The sequence below is a fragment of the Ceratotherium simum genome, chromosome 4 (genome assembly GCF_057802395.1).
Source record: "Ceratotherium simum simum isolate JZ-2026a chromosome 4, ASM5780239v1, whole genome shotgun sequence".
Classification (NCBI taxonomy): domain Eukaryota; kingdom Metazoa; phylum Chordata; class Mammalia; order Perissodactyla; family Rhinocerotidae; genus Ceratotherium; species Ceratotherium simum.
In genome coordinates, this window is record NC_141903.1 from 17717865 (window position 1) to 17724674 (window position 6810).

A 6810-nucleotide genomic window follows, 5' to 3' on the forward strand; every position below is an offset into this window, starting at 1 on the left:
AAGAAATGTGGTTTTCCCTATATAGCTTCATTTAAGAAATTCACTACTATGCTCCCATCTGAGACCTGCTGGGTCCTTGGTCCCTCTACCCCAGGAAGTGCTATGAGAAATGACAGGATGAATTTGACACTGGGTCAGTAATATGCTATTTCTAGGAATAGACGTCTAAAGGGGGTGGGGGTAATTGGATCCAGTTCTGAAAGTTAGAAGGCTAACAAGAGATACAAAATTTGGTTAGAGAATTAATATATCTCATTATCCTATGTCTTGGAAACTCAAATGCATACACAGTGCTAATAGCAATTGTAAAAAAGTAATATAGGCCTGGTGTAATATAATAGGGAGTGGTGGAGACTGTGGGTAACTGGGGAGGACAAGTTCTATCTAAAGAGGCAGCCACTATTAGCCCCAACCAATTGTTGTCTTGAGGAATTGCAAGCCCAGTGTTGCCAGCCTAATCTGAGAATGCAAGAAACTCCCCAAATCACTGAATCTTTTTCTTTCCAGACAAGCACAGTATGATCAGAGAGACACTGAAACCTTCATCTTTCCTGTGCAAAAAACCCACGGTGATGCTCTCCAGCTGTAATCCTCAAGCTGGGGCTGAGGAAGGAGCGTACTACATGCTCCACGACAGTGTGTGTAGACTGAACAAGCTTCTATGACATTATAACTGTGGCAAGACCAGTTTCTTCCCTTTCCCGAGGCTGACATCTTATCAATGTAAGAAAGTAAAATGAGACTTTTTGCAATCTTTTAAGAAAGATATAGAAACTTTATTTTAGTATAAACAGGTACCGAAAACTGCAAGCAGACGCTTTCACAATGTGAACAGTCTGATTGACTTTCAGATTGCTCCCTTTGAAGGTCTTTGTCTCTCTCCCCTACCGTCTGAATCAGAAGCCCCTTACCCTCCCCAACACGTCGGGGACCCATCCAGCAAAGTGGACTTGAGGGAGAATAATAGGCAAAGCCACTCGAGGAGAGATTTTGGTGAGGAGCGTAAGAGTTATGAAGAGGTAAGGAGCTGTTGGGAGAGCGAGGACAGAGAAAAGGGGAGGGCGAAGAGGGAGGCTCCAGAGGACTCCCCCACTTAACGGTGTCAGGGACTCTAAGGATCTTGCCTACATCAACAACTCTGGAGATGAAGCAGTGGGGCACAAATTAAATGAGCAATAGAAGCCACTCACAAATTTCCACCTCGCCAAAGACCCTCTGGAGGCTGGAGTGTAATGAATGAACCTGAAGTGAAGAACTAAGAAAATATCATACAGAAATTTCTGAGGTGAAGCAGCAGTGGTAGGAGAGGGGAACTGTAAATGAAAAGGAGATATTTGTTCTAATTACACTAATAAATGTATACAGCAGATAAACAAAACAGTTTGAAAATCTCTAGTCCATAGTAGTGAGCTGAGGAACCTGGTCCCACCCTTGGTGTCCCTGGGGAAGGAGGGAAGGAGGAAGACAGGGAAGAGGACAGGAAAAAATAAAGGGAGGAAGGAAAGAAGAAATTTAGAAACACTTTCAGCACCTGACCCTGCCCCCGTCCCCAGTATTCGACGTGAATTTAATTCTTGAAACAACAGTGTGCGGTGTGAACTATTGTCTTGTCTATGCTGCAGAGAATATACAATGGCAGCAATGGATATTACATCCCAGAGCTGGCTAACTTCAAATCCTATGCACTTATCCCCTTCGCTTTAGTGCTTCCCAAAATGTTACATAGTTTCAGTGTAGCTTTTAGAGATACAGCATCTTTGAGAGTGAAGTCTGAAACAAGGTCAAAATCTTTAGGGGATAAAAAAGGGAGAAATGTTTACTCCTAAACTTCCATTTCATGTTTTTAGTTTTAGATTTTTTTATGTTGTTCTTAAAAGCTGAGAATTGCCAAATTCCAGACATTTTGATGTTTTCCTTAATTTATTTGAGCAAGAGCAGAGAGTTGTTTAAATAAATCAAATGAGTAACTCAAACACATCTTCCAAAGGCTTTTGAAATCTACTTTTTGTTTTCCCTTTCTCTTTAAATATGGTTCTTTTCTCCGTCTTCATTGAAAACAATTTTGAATTATGAAAGCATTACTGTTCAGTGTGGAAGATTATGTTGTTGTTGTTGTTGTTATTTTTTTAAGTCCCCAAAATGAAGATTAAACCTTTCCCTGGAGCTAAGACAATACAGAGAGAGAGAGAGCATGCCTCTCTTGTCTTCTGGTCCTCTAGACACGAGGAAACCTGATGAGTAGCCTGAAGTTTCCCAAGAGATCAAGAGAGTTTCTTGAACGTACAGGCTAATAAATGCTCCTGAAGTTGTATAAGATGCATAGTAGGGAAATCGGGGTTCTTGGAGCAGCAATATAGGAGCGGCACAGGGTAGAGTTCACATTTCTCCTTCTCTGAATGGAGCAAGCCTGACTGAAAAAACGGAAGGATTCTTTCTTTACCTAATTTTCTTTACATGCTTAAAAACACCCTTGGAGGGATCAAAGATCCATTTGAGGTTGGCAGTCTTTCAGAAGTGGTTTGCCAAATCTTTATTTATTCATTTCTATTTCTCATTCTACTTGCCAGGAATTCATTTGAACATTTAAAGAATCTCTCTGTATAAGACAAAACTATTGATGCATACAAAGTACAAGATGATTAATAAATAAAACCTTTAAATGTTTAAGAAAATTCATCTAAAATTCAATTACAAGGGGGATCTTGCCAGTTTGAAGGGAGCTTTTCTTGTTCCAGCTCTAGCAGATAATAAGGGCGCTGGCTCCTGGCTCTGGTTCTTATTCCAGGGAGCAGCCTTGGAGCACTCAGGACTTTGGGGTCCCTGGTTTGGAGTGAGCAGAGAAAACCAAATGCTCAGGGAGCTTCCCAAACCCACACAGCATGTGCAGAGCCTGGTGGGCCCTCCTGCTTTCAGTCTCCCCTTCCCAGCTATAATAATCAGGGTTTTCCAGAGAAACAGAGCCAATAGGATGTGTGGACGTATAGAGAGAAATTTATTTTAAGGTATTTGCTCATGCAATTATGGAGGCTGGCACTTCCAAAATTTGCAAAGTGGGTCAGCAGGCTGGAGACCAGGAAAGATCTGATGTGGCTCAAGTCCAAAGGCCTTCTGCTGGCAAAATTTCTTCTTGCTCAAGGGAAGTCAATCTTTTTTTCTATGCAGGCCTTCAACTGATTAGATAAGGCCCATCCACAATTTGGAGAGCAATCTGCTTTACTCAAAATCTACCAATTGAAATGTTAATCTCATCCAAAAACACTCTCACAGAAACACCTAGAATGATGTTTGACTACGTATCTGGGCATTGTCACCCAGCCAAGTTGACACATAAAATTAACCACCACACCAACCCATGCCCTCTAATGCATCAAGGTAATGTTTTCAAAATGAAAATCTAATCATGTCACTTCCCTTCTTAAAAACTTCCAAAGGTTCTACTCTATCCTTAGGAAAAGCCTAAATTTATCATGGTACTCAAGGTCCTTTGTGATCTGTTTGTTGCTCATTTCTAGACCTTGCTTCTCCCTTCTTGATCCTTGAATCACAAGCTTCCACTAAGCTGAATTACTTTCGCTTCCACAGAGACACTGTTTGCTCCCTTGCCTCTAGGCCTTTGAAGTTACTGTTTCTTCTTCCTGAAACATTTTCCCTTGTCCCCAAAACTCTCTCTCATTAATTTCTATTCATTTTTTCCAGATGAAAACTTAGACATCACTTCATCTGGGGGACTTTCCTGACTCCTAACATTGATGATTAACTCCTAGCATCCAGCATGCTGCCTAGCACACAGCATATGCTTAGGAACTATTTGTTAAATAACTGAATAAAATCCGCATGTTCTGTAGAACCAAGAGGAACCTTGAGTATGAGTAAGTAGAGCATTAGGTGACAGCATAAACTGTTTGATAATGGACACTTCTCAAGGAACCAACCTTCTTAGCATTCCCTGGGTTTTGTTCTTACTTCACTGATTGCCCCTTCTCAGAGTCCTTTGCTGGTTTCTCATCTTCTCCCCAGTCTCTTCATGTTGGAGTGCTTCAAATTTATATCTTCATTCCACATTTCTCTCTTAAACTCCAGGCAATTTCTTGACATCATATTTTGGATGTCTAATGAACATCTCAAACTCAAAATGTTCAAAACTGACCTTTCTCCCAAAGTTGACGGCAACTTCAGTTACTCCGGCCAAAACACCTGTAGTTATCTTTTCCTCTCACCTTACATCTAATTCATCAGAAAATCGTGGTGGCTATAACTTCAAAATATATCCAGAGTGTGACCACTTCTCTGCCTCTTCTTTGTTACTGCCCTTGTCTGAGCCACCACAGTCTTTTATCTGGATTATTTCCAGACCTAGCTGGTCTTCCTGCTGCTACGCTTGCCACCCTACAGTCTCTTCTCAACACAACAGCCAGAGTGAGCCCTTTAAAAAGCAGTCAGATCATGGAATTGCTCTGTTCAAAACACTGTGATGGCTCCTCGTTTCAATCAGAGTAAAAGCCAACTTTCTTAAAATGGTCTGAAAGTCCACACACAGCCTGGCTCCCTGCACTTGCCAAGCTGATGCTGAATCTTATTACTCTCCCCCTGGCTCTCTGAGCTCCAGCCACGCTGACATCCTTGCCCTACCTCAAATAAGCCAGACGTGCTCCTGCCCAGGGCTTTCACTCTGCTCCCTCTGCCTCCATCCTCCCCAGAATATACTTGATTAATTCCCTCACACCCTTCAAGTCTTTCAACGAGTCCTAGCCTTACCACCTTAGTATTGTTACCTGCCCTCTACTCCCTAGCCACACCCACTCAGGTACCCCTGACCCCATCCCCTGCTCTGCTTGTTTTCTCCACCTATGATATTATATGGTTGACTTATTTATTATGCTCTTTGTTTGTCACCTGTCTCTCCTGCTGGAATGTATATCCTTAAGGGTACGGGTCCTGTCTCTTTTTCTCATTGATATATCTCAACGTAGAAAAGTATACATTGTAGGCATTTTTTAAATATTTATTAACTGAATGAATGAACAACATTCACTTCCAAATACCTTTCGAAGGCATGAAGCCTAGTATCGGAGAGCTTATTAAAAGAATATTGCCTTGACCACAGCCAAAGATTCCAATTTAGTAAGTCTGGGGGTGGAACCCAATGACCTGTATTTATCATAAGTGACCTAGGTGTTGTCAAGACTGTCAAAGTTTTTGAACACTGCTGAAAAACTCTCCAGGTCATGATTTGGCCTGACAGTAAAGTCATTGCCCCTAAAACTTTCTAAGTTGACACATTAGGGCTGTGGCTAAAAATTTTATTTTATCTATGTATCATCAGCTGATTCAAAGAGTGTCCTGTGTGGAGGAAAAAAAAGTTCTTGACCCGTTCTCCTCTTAAACAATAAGAATAAAAGTTATACTTGAGAATGTGGAGAGTTCAACGGGAAAAATATGTGTGCACTTACTAGAATAGAGATCCTCCTAATTTCTCTCTGAAAATGGAAATTCTCCCATTATGGGGACTTTCATCCTGATATTTATTGACCCCATGCCTCATCTTTCCATGTATCATATTTACCCATGATTTTCTCTTCTCCTGACCCTGACATCTATTAGAAGAAAGGAGCTGACAATGAAATGAGATGGTGATGTTTGATCTAGGGTATAAATAGAAAAGCCCAAAACTTAGAAAAACTGGATAGAGCCCTTAACTTGCTATGTAACCTCAGAAACCCCTTTTCAACTCTCTGAAGCTCATCTACAAAACAGAAGGAATAATCTTTTGGTATGTACATGAAAGCATTCTGTAAATTGTCAAGTACTATAGGTACTAAGATACTGTTAATATTATTAGTAGTCATCTTCATTTTCTGGATCTACATTTATAATGGACATTTATTATATTTTCCTGTCTATATTTTCTTAGAGTTGGTAGCTTAACAAAAATGGAGAGGATTAGACATGAGAGCAGTTCTCCCTGGGTGTAGGCAATAATGGGATGCATTGTCTGAAAAGAATTTAAAAACCATAATAAAATTGACTGATAGGTGGTCTATTTTTATTATCTCCATAAGCCTACAATGCTAAAAATGTCAGAGATAAAATAATAACCCCCACTAGGTCAGACTCCTTCCATTGCCCTGTCTCCACCTTGAGAGCCACACTCTTCCACTCATAATCCCTGTGGTTTACTAGGGGTCTCTGCCCTGCAGGTCCCAGAGTGGACATATGACTCTGGCCTGACCAATTATTCTATTCTATCCCACCTGGCCGCAGTGATTTGTTGGAAGATTAATACATGACCAAGTCATTCCAATCATTGGTATACAAGCCTGGGACTCTTGTGCATGGTGGATGGGATAGCTCTTTATTTCAGCTGGGGTTGAGGATAGGGCAGGACATAAGTGTGGCACTTCTGGCAGCCACCTCGCCAGCACAAGGAGAGAGTCTGCCTAGATATTAGGCCAACATAGGTGAAAGAACAGACAAGAAATGGAAAGACTGAGACCATGTCCAGATGGTGTCATTGGATCAGGCAAAAACACTTGTGCCTGCACTTTCTAGAATCGGAAAGTCCCATGCTAGCTTGATTTGGGTTTTTGCTACTTACGTCCTGAAGATCACTAAGACAACAGTGTTTGGTAAAAGGGGTTTTATTTATGCTGGGAGGCACACGAGTGAAGGGTTAGTTCATGTCAGAAGTAGTGTGTAGTGTGGCCCCATTAGTGAAAGAACCCTGGGTTCTAGTGTCAACTCACTTCTGAGGCTCAGTTTACCACCTACAAAGTGAGAGAGGGAAAGTTAGAAGAGACGATTGCTGGATAA